The sequence below is a fragment of the Rhinoderma darwinii genome, chromosome 5 (assembly GCF_050947455.1).
Source record: "Rhinoderma darwinii isolate aRhiDar2 chromosome 5, aRhiDar2.hap1, whole genome shotgun sequence".
In the NCBI taxonomy this organism is placed as follows: Eukaryota; Metazoa; Chordata; class Amphibia; order Anura; family Rhinodermatidae; genus Rhinoderma; species Rhinoderma darwinii.
In genome coordinates this window covers 214,252,627-214,277,973 of record NC_134691.1, presented here as the reverse complement: position 1 = coordinate 214,277,973, position 25,347 = coordinate 214,252,627, and the positions used below count along the sequence as shown (strand labels likewise).

Below are 25,347 nucleotides of genomic sequence, written 5' to 3'. Positions count from 1 at the left end.
ATCGAATTTTATCATGCTTTTTGGGAAATTTTAAAGAATGACATGTTTTTATTGTATAAGGAAGTTTTTATTACTGAAGAGCTGCCCCCTTCCTGGAGGAGGGGGATTGTGTCCTTAATTTTTAAAAAAGGTGAGAGGGACCAGTTAAAAAACTGGCGCCCTATTACTCTTTTAAACGTTGATTGTAAAATTTTAGCTAAACTAATAACAATCCGTTTTAAACCTTTTATTCATAAATTAATCCATCCAAACCAGGTATGTGGGGTACCTGGGAGGTCAATTACTGAGTCCCTGAATATTTTACGTGACATCATTTGGTATTTTAAAGAAAGGGGTCAAAGCCTTGCTATTTTATCCTTAGATTTCGAGAAGGCTTTTGACCGGGTCTCCCATGAATATCTTTTTATGGTTCTTAAAAAGATGGCTGTTCCTGAAATTATTTTAACACGTATTAAGCTTTTATATCGATCCTGTTTTAGCCAAATTTCTATCAACGGATTTTTAACTAAAGGTGTTCCTCTTTTATCAGGGGTGAAACAGGGGTGCCCGTTGTCTCCGCTCCTTTTTATTTGTGCCATAGAACCTCTGTTCACCCTAATAAGAGATGATAAAGTCATCAGAGGCGTGCCCATACCTGGAGGAAGGGGGAACCAGGTAAAAATCCTAGGCTATATGGATGACGCCACCGTCCTATGCCCAGACGCCGCTTCTATGAGACGGGCATTGAGGAACACCGGCTTTTTTTGTGAAGCCTCTGGTTTTAAATTAAACGTTGATAAGTGTGACTGTTTTTATACTGGTGTATGGGATTCCTCTGTGGCACCAGGAGTTAACATGCAGCAGGATCAGATAAAAATTTTAGGAATTGTTTTTAATCAAGAAAACGATGGGAGACCCAATTGGGATTCAGTAATTGCCAAAATGGAAAAAAAGGTTTTAATGTGGAATTTGAGAAATCTCACCATGGAGGGAAAAGTTTTAATAATTAAATCTGTTTTATTACCCATAATGCTTTATGTAGCTATGGTTTTCCCTCCAACAATTTTATATATTAAAAAAGTGACCAGGATCTGTTTTATGTTTTTATGGGGTTCCAAAATGGAAAAACTAAAACGTGATTTTATGTACAGATGTAAGGACAATGGCGGGAGAGATGTTCCTAACCTTTTTAACTTCTTTTACATTAAATACTTTTGCTTCTGTTTTAAAATGTATAATTCTGATGGTATTTTTAGCTACTTTTTAAAGTACGCTACGGGCATGATTTTTAAACGATGGTTTCGTGTCCCTTTGAATTCTCCTGTGCTTCTGTGTCCCCCAAAACAATATGCGGTGCTCGAAAAAACTGTCAGGCTCCTAGGTCTCCAAGAATTGGAGCCTGACATATTGGGGGACCAGAAAAAAGTGTCACTCTCCTGTAGGCGGCAGGAGGATACACTGGCAGTTTCAAATTTCTCACAGGCAAGGTCCAAGGTGGTGTGGCGGAACGTTTTCGGGAAATTTATGGCAAATGTGCACAAGGACCTTGCCTGGGCAATCGTTCACCAGTGCCTCCCTACTCGTGAATTCCAGCATAGGCGAGGACTGGTGGCGAGAGCCAAGTGCCCGAGAGACAGGTGTGGTGACGACGAGACGATAATGCACCTGTTTTGGAACTGCCCATATGCACAGGAGGTTTGGAGGAAGGTAGGCCCATTGCTGAAATGGGCCTGCGGTCTTAAAGATCTTAAATTTGAATACGTGTTTTATGGTCTTTTTAACTGCCCAAGTTTTAAACAGCAAATGGTCTGTTGGATCATTTTAAACTGTTTTAAGAATGCCATTTGGAAGGTTAGGAACATTCTGCTTTTTAAACATGATTTTATTGACGTTAAAAATTGTGTGAAATATGCCCTAAGTGAAATGTATATTTATTATCTTAGGGACAAAAAGCAGCTAGGGGTAAAAGAAGCAACATCCATGTGGTGTTTGCAAATGTGGAATACCATAACATTGTAAATAAAAATGGTTTTATTCTTTTATGTCTTTTATGCCCTGTATAAATTTTATCCTGCTATTGTTCTGTACTTTTATTATAACATCTGTATTAATGGTCTTATTATTATTACTTTTGTATTCATTTAAATGTATGAATATTCATGTATTATGCTGTTGATTTTATCTTGTGGTTTCAATTTTAAAAAAAAGTCTGTAAAATATATTATTTTTGCCAATAAAAAACTTTGTTGAAACCTTATCTGTTCTTATCAGTTTAATATCTGATACGTCCCCTATCTGGGGACCATATATTAAATGGATTTTTAGAACAGGGAGATGGAAATAGAGCTTGCTCTGTCCACTCCACGCATTGACCTGGTATTGCAGTATTTCCAGGACCGGTGCACCCTTCCCTTATGTGTTGACTAAAATCAGATTCCAAAAGTGTTTTTTCTCTTTGCCATTGTTTCTGTCTTTCTGAAGGGATCTCCCCTTTTAATCCCATTATTTCAACACCTGTTGGACAATGCATTTGTACAGTCATGTGTGATAATGAGCTCATTTATTAAATGCAATTAATGAATACATTGCCACCTCTTGTTGTGTGTGTGTGTGTGTGTGTCTTCTGTGTTTCTGTGTTTCCGGCATTTCACATTGGAACAGCTCATTCACCTTCCTTGTCTTCTCTCCGCCCTCCCTCCCTCCCTCCTAGGTAAGTTAAAGAGCTGCACCTGAGCCAGCCACTGATTGATGCAGCACCACAGTCAAATAGTGGAGTGGAGTGGAGTAGGGGAACAGCAAACAGCCATTAAAGCAGCCAGCCGCCTACCCGCCACAATGGACCTACCTGTGTACACTAGGTGGATGTGATGGAATGTACTGTCGTCCCTACATTTCAAGAAGAAGTAAGAATTGCAGTTGCAACAAACCCTTGCTTGCCTACAAAGAGAGCAGCAATTTGGATTTGTTACTATGTTACCTGGAAGAATAACAAACTGTGCAAGGATGGAGGTTGTAGGAGCAAAGAGAAGTTGTCTGTAAAGTTGGTGGATGCCTATTTTCCATTTTGCAGTCCCTTGTCTCCCTCTTGTGGCCTCCTGGAGGCAAATAAATGTGCAAAAAAAAGACAGCCTGGCGGCCGGCTGTTGCAGTGTTGCCCTCTCAGGCAACACTGAGTGACTGACTGAGCCTCACAGTCTTATATAAAGTTCAGACGGAACTTTGCACGTGTCATAGTGGAGCCCTCAGGATTCCAGAGCCAGCTTTCTGACATCATAATGGGGCCTGCCTCAGAGATAAAAGCCTGGGCCCAGGCAGTGTTGTTCAGTGCTGCTCAGCAGGCAGCACAGGACTGGATTAAAGCTGATACAAGGTGTGAAGGAACAAGGGGTGGCTGTGGGCATGCACTTGCTGCCGCTGCCAGTGTTTATCTGCATGGCAGGAGGGCATTTGGGCGTTGCCAGGAAGGCGTTTTTATGTAGATTCCTCCTCTTTCAGCACTGCATTGTGGTGCAAGCAAAAGAAGCAAATCCTGTCTGGCTTCCTCTCCGGCCTTTATTCACCTCCCGCTTAGTAGCTGTAAATGTGTGTGAGCCTGCAGGGCCCCATGGAATTGCCTAGGAGTAGGCTGAATCGCTGCAAGGGGTGAACAGCAGTATGGGACAGGCTCGGGCAAGGCAAGGGCCGCTCGGGTTATCGCTTCTCGGCCTTTTGGCTAAGATCAAGTGTAGTATCTGTTCTTATCAGTTTAATATCTGATACGTCCCCTATCTGGGGACCATATATTAAATGGATTTTTAGAACAGGGAGATGGAAATAGAGCTTGCTCTGTCCACTCCACGCATTGACCTGGTATTGCAGTATTTCCAGGACCGGTGCACCCTTCCCTTATGTGTTGACTAAAATCAGATTCCAAAAGTGTTTTTTCTCTTTGCCATTGTTTCTGTCTTTCTGAAGGGATCTCCCCTTTTAATCCCATTATTTCAACACCTGTTGGACAATGCATTTGTACAGTCATGTGTGATAATGAGCTCATTTATTAAATGCAATTAATGAATACATTGCCACCTCTTGTTGTGTGTGTGTGTGTGTGTGTCTTCTGTGTTTCTGTGTTTCCGGCATTTCACATTGGAACAGCTCATTCACCTTCCTTGTCTTCTCTCCGCCCTCCCTCCCTCCCTCCTAGGTAAGTTAAAGAGCTGCACCTGAGCCAGCCACTGATTGATGCAGCACCACAGTCAAATAGTGGAGTGGAGTGGAGTAGGGGAACAGCAAACAGCCATTAAAGCAGCCAGCCGCCTACCCGCCACAATGGACCTACCTGTGTACACTAGGTGGATGTGATGGAATGTACTGTCGTCCCTACATTTCAAGAAGAAGTAAGAATTGCAGTTGCAACAAACCCTTGCTTGCCTACAAAGAGAGCAGCAATTTGGATTTGTTACTATGTTACCTGGAAGAATAACAAACTGTGCAAGGATGGAGGTTGTAGGAGCAAAGAGAAGTTGTCTGTAAAGTTGGTGGATGCCTATTTTCCATTTTGCAGTCCCTTGTCTCCCTCTTGTGGCCTCCTGGAGGCAAATAAATGTGCAAAAAAAAGACAGCCTGGCGGCCGGCTGTTGCAGTGTTGCCCTCTCAGGCAACACTGAGTGACTGACTGAGCCTCACAGTCTTATATAAAGTTCAGACGGAACTTTGCACGTGTCATAGTGGAGCCCTCAGGATTCCAGAGCCAGCTTTCTGACATCATAATGGGGCCTGCCTCAGAGATAAAAGCCTGGGCCCAGGCAGTGTTGTTCAGTGCTGCTCAGCAGGCAGCACAGGACTGGATTAAAGCTGATACAAGGTGTGAAGGAACAAGGGGTGGCTGTGGGCATGCACTTGCTGCCGCTGCCAGTGTTTATCTGCATGGCAGGAGGGCATTTGGGCGTTGCCAGGAAGGCGTTTTTATGTAGATTCCTCCTCTTTCAGCACTGCATTGTGGTGCAAGCAAAAGAAGCAAATCCTGTCTGGCTTCCTCTCCGGCCTTTATTCACCTCCCGCTTAGTAGCTGTAAATGTGTGTGAGCCTGCAGGGCCCCATGGAATTGCCTAGGAGTAGGCTGAATCGCTGCAAGGGGTGAACAGCAGTATGGGACAGGCTCGGGCAAGGCAAGGGCCGCTCGGGTTATCGCTTCTCGGCCTTTTGGCTAAGATCAAGTGTAGTATCTGTTCTTATCAGTTTAATATCTGATACGTCCCCTATCTGGGGACCATATATTAAATGGATTTTTAGAACAGGGAGATGGAAATAGAGCTTGCTCTGTCCACTCCACGCATTGACCTGGTATTGCAGTATTTCCAGGACCGGTGCACCCTTCCCTTATGTGTTGACTAAAATCAGATTCCAAAAGTGTTTTTTCTCTTTGCCATTGTTTCTGTCTTTCTGAAGGGATCTCCCCTTTTAATCCCATTATTTCAACACCTGTTGGACAATGCATTTGTACAGTCATGTGTGATAATGAGCTCATTTATTAAATGCAATTAATGAATACATTGCCACCTCTTGTTGTGTGTGTGTGTGTGTGTGTCTTCTGTGTTTCTGTGTTTCCGGCATTTCACATTGGAACAGCTCATTCACCTTCCTTGTCTTCTCTCCGCCCTCCCTCCCTCCCTCCTAGGTAAGTTAAAGAGCTGCACCTGAGCCAGCCACTGATTGATGCAGCACCACAGTCAAATAGTGGAGTGGAGTGGAGTAGGGGAACAGCAAACAGCCATTAAAGCAGCCAGCCGCCTACCCGCCACAATGGACCTACCTGTGTACACTAGGTGGATGTGATGGAATGTACTGTCGTCCCTACATTTCAAGAAGAAGTAAGAATTGCAGTTGCAACAAACCCTTGCTTGCCTACAAAGAGAGCAGCAATTTGGATTTGTTACTATGTTACCTGGAAGAATAACAAACTGTGCAAGGATGGAGGTTGTAGGAGCAAAGAGAAGTTGTCTGTAAAGTTGGTGGATGCCTATTTTCCATTTTGCAGTCCCTTGTCTCCCTCTTGTGGCCTCCTGGAGGCAAATAAATGTGCAAAAAAAAGACAGCCTGGCGGCCGGCTGTTGCAGTGTTGCCCTCTCAGGCAACACTGAGTGACTGACTGAGCCTCACAGTCTTATATAAAGTTCAGACGGAACTTTGCACGTGTCATAGTGGAGCCCTCAGGATTCCAGAGCCAGCTTTCTGACATCATAATGGGGCCTGCCTCAGAGATAAAAGCCTGGGCCCAGGCAGTGTTGTTCAGTGCTGCTCAGCAGGCAGCACAGGACTGGATTAAAGCTGATACAAGGTGTGAAGGAACAAGGGGTGGCTGTGGGCATGCACTTGCTGCCGCTGCCAGTGTTTATCTGCATGGCAGGAGGGCATTTGGGCGTTGCCAGGAAGGCGTTTTTATGTAGATTCCTCCTCTTTCAGCACTGCATTGTGGTGCAAGCAAAAGAAGCAAATCCTGTCTGGCTTCCTCTCCGGCCTTTATTCACCTCCCGCTTAGTAGCTGTAAATGTGTGTGAGCCTGCAGGGCCCCATGGAATTGCCTAGGAGTAGGCTGAATCGCTGCAAGGGGTGAACAGCAGTATGGGACAGGCTCGGGCAAGGCAAGGGCCGCTCGGGTTATCGCTTCTCGGCCTTTTGGCTAAGATCAAGTGTAGTATCTGTTCTTATCAGTTTAATATCTGATACGTCCCCTATCTGGGGACCATATATTAAATGGATTTTTAGAACAGGGAGATGGAAATAGAGCTTGCTCTGTCCACTCCACGCATTGACCTGGTATTGCAGTATTTCCAGGACCGGTGCACCCTTCCCTTATGTGTTGACTAAAATCAGATTCCAAAAGTGTTTTTTCTCTTTGCCATTGTTTCTGTCTTTCTGAAGGGATCTCCCCTTTTAATCCCATTATTTCAACACCTGTTGGACAATGCATTTGTACAGTCATGTGTGATAATGAGCTCATTTATTAAATGCAATTAATGAATACATTGCCACCTCTTGTTGTGTGTGTGTGTGTGTGTGTCTTCTGTGTTTCTGTGTTTCCGGCATTTCACATTGGAACAGCTCATTCACCTTCCTTGTCTTCTCTCCGCCCTCCCTCCCTCCCTCCTAGGTAAGTTAAAGAGCTGCACCTGAGCCAGCCACTGATTGATGCAGCACCACAGTCAAATAGTGGAGTGGAGTGGAGTAGGGGAACAGCAAACAGCCATTAAAGCAGCCAGCCGCCTACCCGCCACAATGGACCTACCTGTGTACACTAGGTGGATGTGATGGAATGTACTGTCGTCCCTACATTTCAAGAAGAAGTAAGAATTGCAGTTGCAACAAACCCTTGCTTGCCTACAAAGAGAGCAGCAATTTGGATTTGTTACTATGTTACCTGGAAGAATAACAAACTGTGCAAGGATGGAGGTTGTAGGAGCAAAGAGAAGTTGTCTGTAAAGTTGGTGGATGCCTATTTTCCATTTTGCAGTCCCTTGTCTCCCTCTTGTGGCCTCCTGGAGGCAAATAAATGTGCAAAAAAAAGACAGCCTGGCGGCCGGCTGTTGCAGTGTTGCCCTCTCAGGCAACACTGAGTGACTGACTGAGCCTCACAGTCTTATATAAAGTTCAGACGGAACTTTGCACGTGTCATAGTGGAGCCCTCAGGATTCCAGAGCCAGCTTTCTGACATCATAATGGGGCCTGCCTCAGAGATAAAAGCCTGGGCCCAGGCAGTGTTGTTCAGTGCTGCTCAGCAGGCAGCACAGGACTGGATTAAAGCTGATACAAGGTGTGAAGGAACAAGGGGTGGCTGTGGGCATGCACTTGCTGCCGCTGCCAGTGTTTATCTGCATGGCAGGAGGGCATTTGGGCGTTGCCAGGAAGGCGTTTTTATGTAGATTCCTCCTCTTTCAGCACTGCATTGTGGTGCAAGCAAAAGAAGCAAATCCTGTCTGGCTTCCTCTCCGGCCTTTATTCACCTCCCGCTTAGTAGCTGTAAATGTGTGTGAGCCTGCAGGGCCCCATGGAATTGCCTAGGAGTAGGCTGAATCGCTGCAAGGGGTGAACAGCAGTATGGGACAGGCTCGGGCAAGGCAAGGGCCGCTCGGGTTATCGCTTCTCGGCCTTTTGGCTCAGATCAGGTTTATTGCCTGGTCTGGGCCGGGGGTTCGGTCTTTCGTGGAGTCCTATCCGACGTTCTTGGGAGCGATCATCGTGCCGTTGGGCATTCCATTTCAAGATGGCAGCTGTGCGTAACACTATCCGTTTCGTGGTGAATGAGCAGAGGAGAGACGAAGTTGATACTGGACATATCATTGAGAACATCCTTCTGGACCTGGCTGGAGTTAAGTTGGTAGAGGTATTCTGTATCCAAGCTTTCAGCAATATTGCTACATATGATGTATCCTTTTTTGAGGCCGCCTACTGTTTAAACGTTTTTCAGTTGCTAAAGGAAAAACACATGCATGAGGCATTAACATCCATTGAAGTGCAACCTCTTTTTTCTACAGTGGAGAAATGTATAACAATTCATATGTATAACCCATTTTTGGATAGAAGGCTGGTCAGGGCTTTTTTAGCTCATTACTGTACCCATGTTAGAGGAGGTGTGGAGCAGAAGAACCTATGGGGAGTCTTTAATGGTGATATCAAGTACTGGGTCAGGCTGAAACCTGACTCCAGCTGTATTGGAGGAGTGATGAATCCTCCTGCTAACTTTTCCATTGGTGGGAATAAGGGATATCTGTACTACCAAGATATGCCATGCTTTTGTAGATCATGTTTTTCCTACGGGCATACCAAAGATGCATGCAAAGGCAAAGTTTGCAGAAATTGCAAAGAAACAGGACATGAGGCTAGTGCATGTATTTTCCCATCCAGGTGTGATATTTGTGGTTTGCCTGGTCATACCTGTAGGAAATGTCCAAAGGTGTTTCCTTTCTTAGGACAAGAGAGAAGAACATGGGGCAGACAGGTGAGAACAACAAGTTCCCTTGCTGCCTCTTCTGAGGTAATTTCAGAGCCAGCTGGCAGTGTTTCTGTGGCTGCTTCTCAGGACCCTGGGAAAGCTGGATTAGGAGAGGTTCTAACCTCACATACTAGCAGCATGGAGTTGGGTGTGGTCCCTCCTGCAGAGCAAAGTGTTGATGAAACACCTGGGGTTATGCCTATGGAAGGTGAAGACACAGCGCCACCTATTGGGTGTGCTTCCCCTGATGATGGTGCAAGTATGCAAATTTTGTCTTTTTCTAGCCCAGAATCAAAAATGGAAGACTCAGCTAAAGTGGAGTGGTCAATATCGGAGGAGGACGAGAAGGAGGCCAGGATGCCTAGTGCCACTAGTGCTGAAATTTTTCATAAAGTGGTCTCAAAAAGGGGGAAGTCTGGAAAGGCGGTGAAGAGACTGAAGATAGGCTTATTGGAAGATTCTGCTCATGCAAATCCCTTCTCATTGCTGGACAGTGACTCTAGTTCTAGCCCTAAGTCATCTGAGGTGGCCTCAGAAGTACCCAGCTCTCCTGGGGAAGGTTTCCTCAGTGAAGTCAATGTGGCAAATCTGGAAAGAGCTATGTATTTCCCTGGGACGTGATATGTTCTGGTTATCTCATGGCTTTCCTTTGCACTAACCATACTATGCCCGCATGTCTTTGAGATTAAAGATTGTCTCTCAAAATGTACGGGTGTTCTCCTCTGCTCACAAGCGTGCTGCAGTCCTGGACTTTTTGGCCTCTAAGGGCAGTGACATTGTTTGCGTACAAGAATGTGGTTTGTCAAAAATGCCAAGGAAAGAAGAATGGAAGTTTGGGGAAGCAATCTGGTCTTTTTCTTCCACAAATAGGAATGATGGAATTGGTATTCTCTTTAAAAATAATGAGTTTGTCATCAAACAGACTCAAATTATACAGGAAGGAAGATGTGTCTGCGTGTTACTAGCCTATAAGGGGTGGCAGTTTAGGCTAATTAATATCTATGGCCATGCTGTGAAAACTGATAGGTTGGCACTTTTTGATAGTTTAAAATTTTTTCTACATGGTAAAGTTCCTGTTATTATTGTTGGTGATATTAACTGCATCCTGGAGAAGCAGGCCCGAGCTGGATCCACAGAGTCTAATGTGGACGCTACCGGAAGTTTGTGGAATAAAATTTTGCAGGACTTTGCTTTGCAGGACGCTGTCACCAGGAAACCAGGTCCATTTACTTACCATGCCGATGACGGAAGAACGGATTCTCGTCTGGACTTTTTCTTTTTTTCTACTTCAGCAATGAAATGTGTAGATTATGCGCAGGAGAGAGTGTGGTTTTCAGATCACGAGTGTTTGTTGGGGGTTTTTGTTATAAATAATTTATTTTATGGTAGAGGGGTATGGAAGATGAATGTCAGTTTTCTGAGTGATGAAAGGGTAAAAACTAGTTTTGGGAAAAAATATGGGTTTTGGGTTAGGAAGAAAAGTTCTTTCTCTAATGTGTGTGAATGGTGGGTATGGGTGAAAAAAAAGATTGGTGGGTTTTTTAGACAGATAGGGTATAGAAGAGCGAGAAGGAAAAGATTGCAATATTCACGCTTTAATATGCGGATGACGTTCCTTCAACAATGTAAAAATTTGGGTATGGATGTAAGACACGATTTGGAAAAAACAAAAAAAGATATTAAGGAGTGGTTCCGAGAGAAAGGGAAAGAAATAATATTTAGGTCTAAGGTGGAGGTTAGAGATAATCACGAGAAGTGCACTAGATTTTTCTTTAAAAAAATGTGTGGTGGGAAAAGTGGAATGAATGTATTATTGGATAAGGATGATAAAGAGGTGTTTGGTAAGGATGTGATTGATGTGGTGTCTGATTTTTATAAACAACTGTATGATGTGAAGAAGTGTGATCTGGGTGATGATGATGAGTTTTTGGATATTGTGTGTAATTTTGTTCCTGAAAGTGAATGTTTGCCTTTGCTTGGTGAGATTATGGATGGTGAAGTAAAGGATGTGGTGGGAAGTATGGCTAAAAATAAGTCTCCAGGGATCGATGGAATACCAGCTGATTTCTATGGGAAATATTGGGATATAATTGGGAAGGATGTTATTGATGTTATGAGAGTGTTGTTTTCTGGGACGAATATGTGTGATGTGATGAAGAAGGGTATGGTAGTTCTGTTGCATAAAAAAGGAGATAAGAGACGGTTAGAAAACTGGCGACCAATTACTTTGTTGAATACGGATTATAAAATTTTTGCTAAGCTGATTGCGAATCGTATGAGAGACGTGATTGGGTGTGTGATTGATGAGGATCAGGTATGTGCGGTACCGAAAAGGAAATTGCATGAGAATGTGGCGTTGGTGCGGGACATGCTTGAGGATTGTAAGGGTCGGAATAAGAAGGTGATTGTGTGTGCGTTAGATTTTGAGAAAGCGTTTGATCGTGTGGCGCATGTGTTTTTGTTTAAAGTGTTAGAGAGAATGGGTTTTCCGGTTCAGTTTGTGAGTTTGTTGAAGAATTTATATGCGAATGCAAAGAGTTGTGTGCAGGTGAATGGTTTTTTTTCAGAATCATTTAGTATTATGTCTGGTGTGCGACAGGGTTGTCCGTTGTCTCCCATCCTATTTATTTGTGCGATTGAACTATTGTTGCAAATGATTAGAAATGATAAGGTTGTGAAAGGTTTGGTGGTGCCCGGGTGTGATGGAAAGCGTGTGAAAGCTTTGGGATATATGGATGATATTTGTGTATTGTGCGATTCAGTGTATGATATGTCCAGAGTGAAGTTGATTGTAAATATGTTTTGTATTGCGTCTGCTTTTAAAATAAATTGGGGTAAGAGCAAATTTAAAATATTTTTCAGTAATGAGCGAGTGAGTGATTCTGATATGGAACAGGTGAATGGTGTGAAAATTTTGGGTATTGTGTTTGATGATGAGCTGAAAGGGAAAGAAAGTTGGGATGAGTTAGGTGGTAGGATTGTGCGAAAGTTGGAAATGTGGAGAATGAGGGATCTTTCTTTTTCGGGGAAGGTTTTAATAGTCAAAAGTATTATTCTACCTATGATTTTATATGTTGCTCTGGTTTTTCCTCCTGCTGTTGCTATGTTAAAAAAAGTGAATAGAGTTTTGTTCCTTTTTTTATGGGGGAGCGGGATTGAGAAGGCAAGGAGAGAAATTCTAATGAAAAGCAGACGTAATGGAGGCCTTGATTTCCCAAATTTGGAGATTTTCATTGGAATTAATTGTGTACGTTTTTTTGTAGAGCTTTTATTTAAGGAATCCAAGGCTTCCAGAATGTCTAAGTACCTAGCTGGAACGGTGATTCAGCGTCTAAGGTGGGAAAAACGAAATTTATGTAAACCAATTGCTTTTCAGTGCTCAGGGTGGTATTTGTATGTAGAAAAATTTATCAAAAAGTTCCAGCTAGAGGATGTAAGAATGGAGAGATTTTTGAGAGAAAAGAATGTTGTGAGAAGTATGTGTATGAATAATGTGATGTGTTCTGTAAATGGTTTGAATTCGATGGAGTCTAAGTCTGTGTGGAAGAAGATTGTTACGTATGATGTGTCAAATAAGCAGAAAGATTTGTTATGGATGTCGGTACATGGAGTGTTGCCTGTAAGGAGTGTGCAGAAAAGAAGAGGTTTGGTTGCATCTGAAAGGTGTCCGAGAGAAGGTTGTGGGGATGATGAGGATGTGAGTCATGTGTTTTGGTCGTGTAAGCATGCAAAGGATGTTTGGAAAAAGTTGAGTGGGTTGTGTGAAGAATTGACTGGTTTGAAGAGTTTGACGTATGAAATTGTCTTGTTTGGTTTGTGTAGTTTGGGTAGTGAAAAGGATAGAGTGTTGTGGATTTTTCTGACTTGCGTGAAAGAGGTATTGTGGAATACGAGGAATTTGAATGTGTATAAAAGAGAAGTATTTGAGATGGAGGATGTGGTTAGTATGGTATTGGCTAAATTGTATTTTTATTATAAATGGGATCTAGAAAGAGGTATGGATGCGGAAGGGATATGGCGAATGTTAAAATGGAGGTATTTAGTTTGAGGAATTTTGTTTGATTTATCTTGTATTTGATGGAAAAATAAAATAATGAACCAGAGTGATGAGATTTTTTGAAAAATAGAGAGGTGGTTTGAACAACTACAGTTCTCGGTTTTATTCAAAAAAACCTGAATGGTTTAATAAAAAAAAAAAAAAAAAAAAAAAAAAATCTGTTCTTATCAGTTTAATATCTGATACGTCCCCTATCTGGGGACCATATATTAAATGGATTTTTAGAACAGGGAGATGGAAATAGAGCTTGCTCTGTCCACTCCACGCATTGACCTGGTATTGCAGTATTTCCAGGACCGGTGCACCCTTCCCTTATGTGTTGACTAAAATCAGATTCCAAAAGTGTTTTTTCTCTTTGCCATTGTTTCTGTCTTTCTGAAGGGATCTCCCCTTTTAATCCCATTATTTCAACACCTGTTGGACAATGCATTTGTACAGTCATGTGTGATAATGAGCTCATTTATTAAATGCAATTAATGAATACATTGCCACCTCTTGTTGTGTGTGTGTGTGTGTGTGTCTTCTGTGTTTCTGTGTTTCCGGCATTTCACATTGGAACAGCTCATTCACCTTCCTTGTCTTCTCTCCGCCCTCCCTCCCTCCCTCCTAGGTAAGTTAAAGAGCTGCACCTGAGCCAGCCACTGATTGATGCAGCACCACAGTCAAATAGTGGAGTGGAGTGGAGTAGGGGAACAGCAAACAGCCATTAAAGCAGCCAGCCGCCTACCCGCCACAATGGACCTACCTGTGTACACTAGGTGGATGTGATGGAATGTACTGTCGTCCCTACATTTCAAGAAGAAGTAAGAATTGCAGTTGCAACAAACCCTTGCTTGCCTACAAAGAGAGCAGCAATTTGGATTTGTTACTATGTTACCTGGAAGAATAACAAACTGTGCAAGGATGGAGGTTGTAGGAGCAAAGAGAAGTTGTCTGTAAAGTTGGTGGATGCCTATTTTCCATTTTGCAGTCCCTTGTCTCCCTCTTGTGGCCTCCTGGAGGCAAATAAATGTGCAAAAAAAAGACAGCCTGGCGGCCGGCTGTTGCAGTGTTGCCCTCTCAGGCAACACTGAGTGACTGACTGAGCCTCACAGTCTTATATAAAGTTCAGACGGAACTTTGCACGTGTCATAGTGGAGCCCTCAGGATTCCAGAGCCAGCTTTCTGACATCATAATGGGGCCTGCCTCAGAGATAAAAGCCTGGGCCCAGGCAGTGTTGTTCAGTGCTGCTCAGCAGGCAGCACAGGACTGGATTAAAGCTGATACAAGGTGTGAAGGAACAAGGGGTGGCTGTGGGCATGCACTTGCTGCCGCTGCCAGTGTTTATCTGCATGGCAGGAGGGCATTTGGGCGTTGCCAGGAAGGCGTTTTTATGTAGATTCCTCCTCTTTCAGCACTGCATTGTGGTGCAAGCAAAAGAAGCAAATCCTGTCTGGCTTCCTCTCCGGCCTTTATTCACCTCCCGCTTAGTAGCTGTAAATGTGTGTGAGCCTGCAGGGCCCCATGGAATTGCCTAGGAGTAGGCTGAATCGCTGCAAGGGGTGAACAGCAGTATGGGACAGGCTCGGGCAAGGCAAGGGCCGCTCGGGTTATCGCTTCTCGGCCTTTTGGCTAAGATCAAGTGTAGTATCTGTTCTTATCAGTTTAATATCTGATACGTCCCCTATCTGGGGACCATATATTAAATGGATTTTTAGAACAGGGAGATGGAAATAGAGCTTGCTCTGTCCACTCCACGCATTGACCTGGTATTGCAGTATTTCCAGGACCGGTGCACCCTTCCCTTATGTGTTGACTAAAATCAGATTCCAAAAGTGTTTTTTCTCTTTGCCATTGTTTCTGTCTTTCTGAAGGGATCTCCCCTTTTAATCCCATTATTTCAACACCTGTTGGACAATGCATTTGTACAGTCATGTGTGATAATGAGCTCATTTATTAAATGCAATTAATGAATACATTGCCACCTCTTGTTGTGTGTGTGTGTGTGTGTGTCTTCTGTGTTTCTGTGTTTCCGGCATTTCACATTGGAACAGCTCATTCACCTTCCTTGTCTTCTCTCCGCCCTCCCTCCCTCCCTCCTAGGTAAGTTAAAGAGCTGCACCTGAGCCAGCCACTGATTGATGCAGCACCACAGTCAAATAGTGGAGTGGAGTGGAGTAGGGGAACAGCAAACAGCCATTAAAGCAGCCAGCCGCCTACCCGCCACAATGGACCTACCTGTGTACACTAGGTGGATGTGATGGAATGTACTGTCGTCCCTACATTTCAAGAAGAAGTAAGAATTGCAGTTGCAACAAACCCTTGCTTGCCTACAAAGAGAGCAGCAATTTGGATTTGTTACTATGTTACCTGGAAGAATAACAAACTGTGCAAGGATGGAGGTTGTAGGAGCAAAGAGAAGTTGTCTGTAAAGTTGGTGGATGCCTATTTTCCATTTTGCAGTCCCTTGTCTCCCTCTTGTGGCCTCCTGGAGGCAAATAAATGTGCAAAAAAAAGACAGCCTGGCGGCCGGCTGTTGCAGTGTTGCCCTCTCAGGCAACACTGAGTGACTGACTGAGCCTCACAGTCTTATATAAAGTTCAGACGGAACTTTGCACGTGTCATAGTGGAGCCCTCAGGATTCCAGAGCCAGCTTTCTGACATCATAATGGGGCCTGCCTCAGAGATAAAAGCCTGGGCCCAGGCAGTGTTGTTCAGTGCTGCTCAGCAGGCAGCACAGGACTGGATTAAAGCTGATACAAGGTGTGAAGGAACAAGGGGTGGCTGTGGGCATGCACTTGCTGCCGCTGCCAGTGTTTATCTGCATGGCAGGAGGGCATTTGGGCGTTGCCAGGAAGGCGTTTTTATGTAGATTCCTCCTCTTTCAGCACTGCATTGTGGTGCAAGCAAAAGAAGCAAATCCTGTCTGGCTTCCTCTCCGGCCTTTATTCACCTCCCGCTTAGTAGCTGTAAATGTGTGTGAGCCTGCAGGGCCCCATGGAATTGCCTAGGAGTAGGCTGAATCGCTGCAAGGGGTGAACAGCAGTATGGGACAGGCTCGGGCAAGGCAAGGGCCGCTCGGGTTATCGCTTCTCGGCCTTTTGGCTAAGATCAAGTGTAGTATCTGTTCTTATCAGTTTAATATCTGATACGTCCCCTATCTGGGGACCATATATTAAATGGATTTTTAGAACAGGGAGATGGAAATAGAGCTTGCTCTGTCCACTCCACGCATTGACCTGGTATTGCAGTATTTCCAGGACCGGTGCACCCTTCCCTTATGTGTTGACTAAAATCAGATTCCAAAAGTGTTTTTTCTCTTTGCCATTGTTTCTGTCTTTCTGAAGGGATCTCCCCTTTTAATCCCATTATTTCAACACCTGTTGGACAATGCATTTGTACAGTCATGTGTGATAATGAGCTCATTTATTAAATGCAATTAATGAATACATTGCCACCTCTTGTTGTGTGTGTGTGTGTGTGTGTCTTCTGTGTTTCTGTGTTTCCGGCATTTCACATTGGAACAGCTCATTCACCTTCCTTGTCTTCTCTCCGCCCTCCCTCCCTCCCTCCTAGGTAAGTTAAAGAGCTGCACCTGAGCCAGCCACTGATTGATGCAGCACCACAGTCAAATAGTGGAGTGGAGTGGAGTAGGGGAACAGCAAACAGCCATTAAAGCAGCCAGCCGCCTACCCGCCACAATGGACCTACCTGTGTACACTAGGTGGATGTGATGGAATGTACTGTCGTCCCTACATTTCAAGAAGAAGTAAGAATTGCAGTTGCAACAAACCCTTGCTTGCCTACAAAGAGAGCAGCAATTTGGATTTGTTACTATGTTACCTGGAAGAATAACAAACTGTGCAAGGATGGAGGTTGTAGGAGCAAAGAGAAGTTGTCTGTAAAGTTGGTGGATGCCTATTTTCCATTTTGCAGTCCCTTGTCTCCCTCTTGTGGCCTCCTGGAGGCAAATAAATGTGCAAAAAAAAGACAGCCTGGCGGCCGGCTGTTGCAGTGTTGCCCTCTCAGGCAACACTGAGTGACTGACTGAGCCTCACAGTCTTATATAAAGTTCAGACGGAACTTTGCACGTGTCATAGTGGAGCCCTCAGGATTCCAGAGCCAGCTTTCTGACATCATAATGGGGCCTGCCTCAGAGATAAAAGCCTGGGCCCAGGCAGTGTTGTTCAGTGCTGCTCAGCAGGCAGCACAGGACTGGATTAAAGCTGATACAAGGTGTGAAGGAACAAGGGGTGGCTGTGGGCATGCACTTGCTGCCGCTGCCAGTGTTTATCTGCATGGCAGGAGGGCATTTGGGCGTTGCCAGGAAGGCGTTTTTATGTAGATTCCTCCTCTTTCAGCACTGCATTGTGGTGCAAGCAAAAGAAGCAAATCCTGTCTGGCTTCCTCTCCGGCCTTTATTCACCTCCCGCTTAGTAGCTGTAAATGTGTGTGAGCCTGCAGGGCCCCATGGAATTGCCTAGGAGTAGGCTGAATCGCTGCAAGGGGTGAACAGCAGTATGGGACAGGCTCGGGCAAGGCAAGGGCCGCTCGGGTTATCGCTTCTCGGCCTTTTGGCTAAGATCAAGTGTAGTATCTGTTCTTATCAGTTTAATATCTGATACGTCCCCTATCTGGGGACCATATATTAAATGGATTTTTAGAACAGGGAGATGGAAATAGAGCTTGCTCTGTCCACTCCACGCATTGACCTGGTATTGCAGTATTTCCAGGACCGGTGCACCCTTCCCTTATGTGTTGACTAAAATCAGATTCCAAAAGTGTTTTTTCTCTTTGCCATTGTTTCTGTCTTTCTGAAGGGATCTCCCCTTTTAATCCCATTATTTCAACACCTGTTGGACAATGCATTTGTACAGTCATGTGTGATAATGAGCTCATTTATTAAATGCAATTAATGAATACATTGCCACCTCTTGTTGTGTGTGTGTGTGTGTGTGTCTTCTGTGTTTCTGTGTTTCCGGCATTTCACATTGGAACAGCTCATTCACCTTCCTTGTCTTCTCTCCGCCCTCCCTCCCTCCCTCCTAGGTAAGTTAAAGAGCTGCACCTGAGCCAGCCACTGATTGATGCAGCACCACAGTCAAATAGTGGAGTGGAGTGGAGTAGGGGAACAGCAAACAGCCATTAAAGCAGCCAGCCGCCTACCCGCCACAATGGACCTACCTGTGTACACTAGGTGGATGTGATGGAATGTACTGTCGTCCCTACATTTCAAGAAGAAGTAAGAATTGCAGTTGCAACAAACCCTTGCTTGCCTACAAAGAGAGCAGCAATTTGGATTTGTTACTATGTTACCTGGAAGAATAACAAACTGTGCAAGGATGGAGGTTGTAGGAGCAAAGAGAAGTTGTCTGTAAAGTTGGTGGATGCCTATTTTCCATTTTGCAGTCCCTTGTCTCCCTCTTGTGGCCTCCTGGAGGCAAATAAATGTGCAAAAAAAAGACAGCCTGGCGGCCGGCTGTTGCAGTGTTGCCCTCTCAGGCAACACTGAGTGACTGACTGAGCCTCACAGTCTTATATAAAGTTCAGACGGAACTTTGCACGTGTCATAGTGGAGCCCTCAGGATTCCAGAGCCAGCTTTCTGACATCATAATGGGGCCTGCCTCAGAGATAAAAGCCTGGGCCCAGGCAGTGTTGTTCAGTGCTGCTCAGCAGGCAGCACAGGACTGGATTAAAGCTGATACAAGGTGTGAAGGAACAAGGGGTGGCTGTGGGCATGCACTTGCTGCCGCTGCCAGTGTTTATCTGCATGGCAGGAGGGCATTTGGGCGTTGCCAGGAAGGCGTTTTTATGTAGATTCCTCCTCTTTCAGCACTGCATTGTGGTGCAAGCAAAAGAAGCAAATCCTGTCTGGCTTCCTCTCCGGCCTTTATTCACCTCCCGCTTAGTAGCTGTAAATGTGTGTGAGCCTGCAGGGCCCCATGGAATTGCCTAGGAGTAGGCTGAATCGCTGCAAGGGGTGAACAGCAGTATGGGACAGGCTCGGGCAAGGCAAGGGCCGCTCGGGTTATCGCTTCTCGGCCTTTTGGCTAAGATCAAGTGTAGTATCTGTTCTTATCAGTCCTTGTAAGGATAGATAGCTCGGAGAACCACTGGGGGCTATAAACACTAGCTTAGCGATCCAAGAGCGTTCCAGACGAAGCCGGCGACGAACTGCGGAGAAGAACCAGCGAAGACGACGATCCAGAAGGGAGAAGCCGCCATCGGGGAAGAAGCTCCGGGAGATCGCTGCCGGGAAGAAGAAGGAGAACTTCGGAGAAGAGCCGCTGCTGAAGGGGATCTTCGAAGAAGCTCGGCCGCAGAAGAAGAAGCTCGACGAGGAACCGCTGCGGAAGAAATTTCGTGGAAGAACCTCGGCCAGCAAGGAGAAGATTTGCATAGCTCCGCCCCCTTCGGGAAAGAGCTATCGAAGATCCTCCCCAAGCGACAGGAACAGCTGGAAGAAGCCATGGCCTCAACCAGCAACCCTGCCACCCAGAAGAAGAAGGCTGATGGACCAGGTGAGCCGACCCAGGCCAGGACATCTCCTCCTGAAGCCTCCTCAAGCCAACAGGCCACCAGGAAGCCGAACCAGGCTGCTCCAACCCTGGAGCCCTGGATGAAGCAGACGGTGGCCCTGAAGCTGAAGGAGGTGGACGGGAGAGTGCCGGACATGACGGAAGAAGTGTTCTGCCAGAAGATGCTCCTGGACCAGGGCTTCGCTAAGCCGGAGACCATCAGCATCCAGGCCTTCATGACCGGGATGTTCTTCGTGACCTTCGCTTCGATCAACATCTGCAGAAGGTACTGGGAGATGGTGAAAGCGGCGAGGCCTGAATCCCCTTTCTCTCGCTTTGTGGGCAACTGCCCTGTCCAAAGAGAGGAAAGGCGGGTGACGGTCTCAATGCGGAACCCACACACCCCCGGCAAAGACATCACCACGCTCCTGAAGCGGTTCTGCACAGTGGTGAGGGAACCCACCCACATCCTGAACGGACTCGGCTTCTGGACTGGCAAGTGGTCGGTAATCGTCCGACTGAACAAGGATTCGAGCGCGGAAGACGGCCTCCAGCACCTGCCCCAGTCATTCTCGCTGGGCAACTCCTACGGCCTCATCTACTACCCGGACATGCCGCAGATCTGCAGGAGATGCAGCAAGAAGGGTCATTCGGTGAAGGACTGCAAGGAGGACGCCTGCAAGAACTGCCGGGTAACAGGACACGAGACCAAAGACTGCCCGAAACGGACAATGTGCAACCTCTGCGGACAAGCAGCCCACTCTTACAAGGACTGCCCGAAGAGGGATCGATCCTGGGCAACTGTAGCGGCGAGAGCTCCGGCCAGAGGGAACCCCGCCCCAACCAGAGCTCCAGCGGCGCAGAAGACCGGGAATAAGAAGGATGGTAAGAAGACGACAGCCCCTCCCCCCCGCCTCCCGGCCCTCCCTCGCCCTACCCTTCCCACCCTCCCTCGCCCGGCCCTCCCCACCCCCCCGTCCCCAACCCCTGTCACCCCCACTGAGGCTCTCACCTTCTCCTACCCACCCATCTCAGTGGTCCTGTCACCTGCACCTCTCCCAACCCAGCCTCCCTTCTCCCCAGCTCCAGCAGCACTAACATCTTCCCCTCCAGCTGCTGGAGTCCTCTCCCTGGAGGATTTTCCCCCTCTTGTCTCCTCAGGTGCCATCCAGAGGAAGAGAAAGGTGAGGGACAGCCCAGCGGCTGAGTCCTCAAAGCGACAAGTCGTGGAAATCTGCGAAGACTCCCTTGCGCAGCAGGAGGAAATGGAGCAGATGGTGGAGGAACTCGTGTCTGAACCTGAGGTCATCGACTTCACAACAGACATCCAGGTGGCTACAATCCTGGAACAATTTCTGTCAGAGGGCCTGCTGGATCTTTCGGACCCGCCAGGCGAGGAGGATCCGCCCGACCGGACTGGTAACTAAGGTGTATCGTTTGCACTAACCTTCTTTATTCTCCCCCATGGCTGCTAAACTTAACATCTTTAGCCTCAATGTGAGGAGTGTTAGAGATAGGACTAGATGTCAGATGGTGCTAACTTTTCTTTCCAAGCAGTCGAGTGATGTATTTATGCTGCAGGAATGTACTCTCCCCTCTTCCAGGTCATACCATCATCTGGCCAGGCAGTGGACCCATGGCCCGTCCTACTGGTCTGGTGGGGGCGACTGTAAGTCTGCAGGGGTTGCCATCCTGATTAGGGGAGGCGTATTTACTGTTGACTCTGTCCAGGAGCTCGCCTGCGGCCGCTTGTTGGTCGTAGACGGTTCCTGGGCAGGAGAGCCGATTAGGCTCATCAACGTGTACGCCCCCCCTATGAAGGCTGAGCGCCTGGAACTATTCCGGACCCTGCGGACCCAGCTCGCCACCACTAGGGCAGTGGTGATGGCCGGGGACTTCAACTGCCCCATCGAAGAGGATGGACGAAGTTCCGGCACTTCAATCAAGCTGGATGTCAGTTCCAAACTGCTTATCGAGATGGTAACCGAAGCATCCTTGCAGGACGTTGTGGGCTCCATGGGGATCGGCTCTGTGAACTATTCATGGAGCCGACCCGATGGCTCACTTCGTTCTCGGATTGACTTTGTGTTCACCTCCCGGGCAGTCAAGCAGCATGGGCACTCCATGGTCCCCTGCTTCTTCTCTGACCACAGGGCCATTCTCTTCCAGGGTGCCATCGGCCACGGTTTTCCTCCCGGCCCTGGCTCCTGGAAGCTGAATTGTGCCCTGCTGGAAAGAGAGGAGGTACTGGCGGAACTTAGAGACGCCTATATTGTTTGGAGGAATGATAAAGTTTTCTTTGACAAAACCTGTGACTGGTGGGAATATGTTAAAGTTGAATTTCGTTGTTTCTTTCAGGCAAAAAGTCGCCAACAGGCGTGTGAGAGGAAGAGAGACTTCAGAGAGATGCAGCGTCAGCTGCGATCCCTGCAAGACCTCCTTCAATGTGGCTGGGACGTCAGGAAGGAGCTGGAGGAAGCCAAAAAGGGCCTGAAAGGGCACTTTGAGGAGGAATCCAAGCGAATTGTCTTTCGTTCCAAGGTGGAGAACCTGGAGAAGGGTGAGAAATGTAACTCGTTCTTTTTCAGGAAACTCCATGCCGGCCACACGCCCCTGAAGGAACTCCGAGATGAGACCGGAAACATGCATTCTGGGAAGAAGGAGGTGATGGGAGTCGTCACAGACTACTACCGAAGCCTCTACTCCCGGAAAACCACTGACCCCGAAGCCGCCGATAAATTCCTGTCAGGTATCACTAATCATCTTGATCCTGCAGGTACGGAGGCTATGGACGTACCCCTGACGGTGGAGGAACTGCTCTCTGCCGCTAAATCCTTCAGACCCGGCAGGACCCCGGGCAGTGATGGTCTCCCAGCAGAGCTCTATGTAGCGCTGGGGGACTTGATCTGTCCGGACCTGCTGGAGCTCTATGAGGAGATGGTGGTGGAGGGTAGAATGCCACCGTCCTTGAGAGAAGGCATGATCACGATCTTGTATAAGCGGAAGGGGGAGAGATGTGACCTGAAAAACTGGCGTCCCATCTCTCTCCTGAACGTGGACTACAAGATCCTCGCCAAAGTATTGACCAACAGACTGAAGGTTGTCATCGGACAGACCATCGGATCGGACCAAACCTGCGGCATTCCTGGCCGTAGGGTGGCCGACAGTCTTGCCCTGGTGAGGGACACGGTGCATTACATGCAAAGCCGCCGTACACACGCGGCCCTGGTCAGTCTGGATCAGGAGAAGGCTTTTGACCGGGTCTCTCACGAATTCATGGGTAAGGCTCTGCGTAGGCTGCGGCTTGGCAGGTTGTTCTGTTTGTATGTTAACCTGATGTATTGCGACATTTACAGCTCGGTGCTGGTGAACGGCTGGAAGACTGACCCCTTTCCTGTATCATCTGGGGTTAGACAAGGCTGTCCTCTTTCACCTCTCCTTTTTGTTTGTGTTATAGAGCTCTTCGCAGAGGCTATCCGGCGGAATGGAGAGATCAGAGGGATCACCGCACCAGGTCCAGGACACTTCGAGGTCAAATGCTCGCTGTACATGGACGACGTGACCGTCTTCTGCGCTGACCAGAGTTCGGTGACTGCACTCGTCCAGACCTGCGAGGAGTTCAGACGCGCTTCAGGGGCAAAAGTCAACTGCGGGAAGTCGGAAGCCATGCTCTTCGGAAAGTGGTACCTGCCTTCTCCTGCCTCCTTCCCTTTTACTATCAAGCCGGACTTCATCAAAATTCTGGGAGTCTGGTTCGGTAAGGAAGGTGCAGCCCTAAAGTCGTGGGAAGAACGCTTGGCCAAAGTCAACCAAAGGATCGGACTGTGGAGCCTCAGACAACTCACTATTGAGGGCAAAGCAATGGTCCTGCGTAACGAAGTCTTGCCTGTGCTACAATACACTGCACAGGCATGGCCCCCTCTTGCAACGGTCTCGAGGGCCATTACCAGGACTGTGTTTCGCTTCATCTGGGGCTCGAAAATGGACAGAGTAAAGCGGACTGTTATGTACAAGGAGCCCCGCAAAGGTGGGAAGGGTATACCCGACATTCCCACTCTGCTGCGGATCGCTTTTGCATGTGACTGTGTTCGTAGGACTCTGAGGACAGCAAACGGCTCTGCGGGCAAGGCCATGTCCCGCTACTTCCTCCTTCCCCTCTGGCGAGGTTTTGGCTGGGACAAGTGGGACAGCTCCTTCCCTTACAACTGGCACGCTCCCTGGTTCTACGGAGATGTTGTCCGGTTTGTGAGGGAGCATCAACTGGAGGGTCTTAAGCCCGACTTGTGGAAACCTAAGACGATCCACAAGCACATCAGAGCAAAGGACTCACTGGAGTTTGTTCCAGGGCTTCATGCCGACACGTTGGAGACTGTTTGGACTAACGTGTCATCTGGCAGGTTGACCAACGGGCACAAGGACATTTCATGGATGGCCATCCAGGGAGGACTGCCTCTTAGGTCATTCATGCATGCCCGCAACCTGTGCAAGACCCGGTACTGCCCCAGGTGCCCCTTCACGGAGGAAACATCTTTGCACATTTTCTGGCAGTGCCCCTTTGCACAGGGTCTGTTGAAAGCCTTGGAACATGAACTCAAGGACTCAGTACCCAGGAACAGACTGTCGTACCGCTCGGTACTTTATGGACTATTTCCTGGGAACACCACGGATGGAGCAATCCAGGAAGCCTGGCGCCTTATGAACTGCTTTAAGGACGCTATATGGTTTGCCAGAAACCGTCTGATTTTGCGGAGAGAGAGTGTGTCCGTCCAGGACTGCCGCAGGCTGATCCACAGCCTGCTCAGAGACTATTCCACCTGGGACAGCCCGGACGTCGATGAGGAAGAGGACTGATACTCCCCTTCCCCCCACTCTCCCTTCTTGTGTGTTGTCTTTCAATAAAGCTTCGGGCCTGTGATTTCCCCCTTCCCTACCCCCTCCTACCCACTCCCCTATCCCATCACTTGTCTGTAATGCTTTGTTGTTTGGCTTTAGTGAATGCAAGAATGTTAGTGTAGCAGGTGGTGTAATGTATAGCATAGGCTAGCCTGTACTGTGTATTATACTGTCATGTTATGTTTGACGACTGTTATTATTTATTATTTGCTGCTTCATGGCTTGCGCTGCGTCGCAGTAATGTTTGTATGATGACGATTGATTGTCAATAAAGCATTTTTCAATCAAAAAAATCTGTTCTTATCAGTTTAATATCTGATACGTCCCCTATCTGGGGACCATATATTAAATGGATTTTTAGAACAGGGAGATGGAAATAGAGCTTGCTCTGTCCACTCCACGCATTGACCTGGTATTGCAGTATTTCCAGGACCGGTGCACCCTTCCCTTATGTGTTGACTAAAATCAGATTCCAAAAGTGTTTTTTCTCTTTGCCATTGTTTCTGTCTTTCTGAAGGGATCTCCCCTTTTAATCCCATTATTTCAACACCTGTTGGACAATGCATTTGTACAGTCATGTGTGATAATGAGCTCATTTATTAAATGCAATTAATGAATACATTGCCACCTCTTGTTGTGTGTGTGTGTGTGTGTGTCTTCTGTGTTTCTGTGTTTCCGGCATTTCACATTGGAACAGCTCATTCACCTTCCTTGTTTTCTCTCCGCCCTCCCTCCCTCCCTCCTAGGTAAGTTAAAGAGCTGCACCTGAGCCAGCCACTGATTGATGCAGCACCACAGTCAAATAGTGGAGTGGAGTGGAGTAGGGGAACAGCAAACAGCCATTAAAGCAGCCAGCCGCCTACCCGCCACAATGGACCTACCTGTGTACACTAGGTGGATGTGATGGAATGTACTGTCGTCCCTACATTTCAAGAAGAAGTAAGAATTGCA

The 25,347-nt window shown here is 46.9% G+C and overlaps 7 non-coding genes and 3 pseudogenes across 7 annotated transcripts; all 10 read left to right on the top strand.

Annotated features, from left to right (window-relative positions):
- Positions 1-2,197: 2,197 nt before the first annotated feature.
- Positions 2,198-2,389, top strand: LOC142653947 (U2 spliceosomal RNA). Its single transcript, XR_012848783.1, has one exon. It is a non-coding gene; the product is annotated as a U2 spliceosomal RNA (small nuclear RNA).
- A 1,282-nt stretch (positions 2,390-3,671) lies between these two features.
- LOC142653406 (U2 spliceosomal RNA) lies at positions 3,672-3,862 on the top strand. Its single transcript, XR_012848338.1, has one exon. It is a non-coding gene; the product is annotated as a U2 spliceosomal RNA (small nuclear RNA).
- Positions 3,863-5,144: 1,282 nt separating this feature from the next.
- On the top strand, positions 5,145-5,335 carry LOC142653404 (U2 spliceosomal RNA). Its single transcript, XR_012848336.1, has one exon. It is a non-coding gene; the product is annotated as a U2 spliceosomal RNA (small nuclear RNA).
- A 1,282-nt stretch (positions 5,336-6,617) lies between these two features.
- On the top strand, positions 6,618-6,808 carry LOC142653403 (U2 spliceosomal RNA). Its single transcript, XR_012848335.1, has one exon. It is a non-coding gene; the product is annotated as a U2 spliceosomal RNA (small nuclear RNA).
- A 6,291-nt stretch (positions 6,809-13,099) lies between these two features.
- On the top strand, positions 13,100-13,314 carry LOC142654149 (U2 spliceosomal RNA; annotated as a pseudogene).
- Positions 13,315-14,596: 1,282 nt separating this feature from the next.
- LOC142653402 (U2 spliceosomal RNA) lies at positions 14,597-14,787 on the top strand. The gene has a single exon (XR_012848334.1). It is a non-coding gene; the product is annotated as a U2 spliceosomal RNA (small nuclear RNA).
- Positions 14,788-16,069: 1,282 nt separating this feature from the next.
- LOC142653401 (U2 spliceosomal RNA) lies at positions 16,070-16,260 on the top strand. Its single transcript, XR_012848333.1, has one exon. It is a non-coding gene; the product is annotated as a U2 spliceosomal RNA (small nuclear RNA).
- A 1,282-nt stretch (positions 16,261-17,542) lies between these two features.
- On the top strand, positions 17,543-17,733 carry LOC142653400 (U2 spliceosomal RNA). Its single transcript, XR_012848332.1, has one exon. It is a non-coding gene; the product is annotated as a U2 spliceosomal RNA (small nuclear RNA).
- Positions 17,734-19,015: 1,282 nt separating this feature from the next.
- On the top strand, positions 19,016-19,117 carry LOC142654500 (U2 spliceosomal RNA; annotated as a pseudogene).
- A 5,549-nt stretch (positions 19,118-24,666) lies between these two features.
- Positions 24,667-24,842, top strand: LOC142653762 (U2 spliceosomal RNA; annotated as a pseudogene).
- The last annotated feature ends 505 nt before the right edge of the window (positions 24,843-25,347 follow it).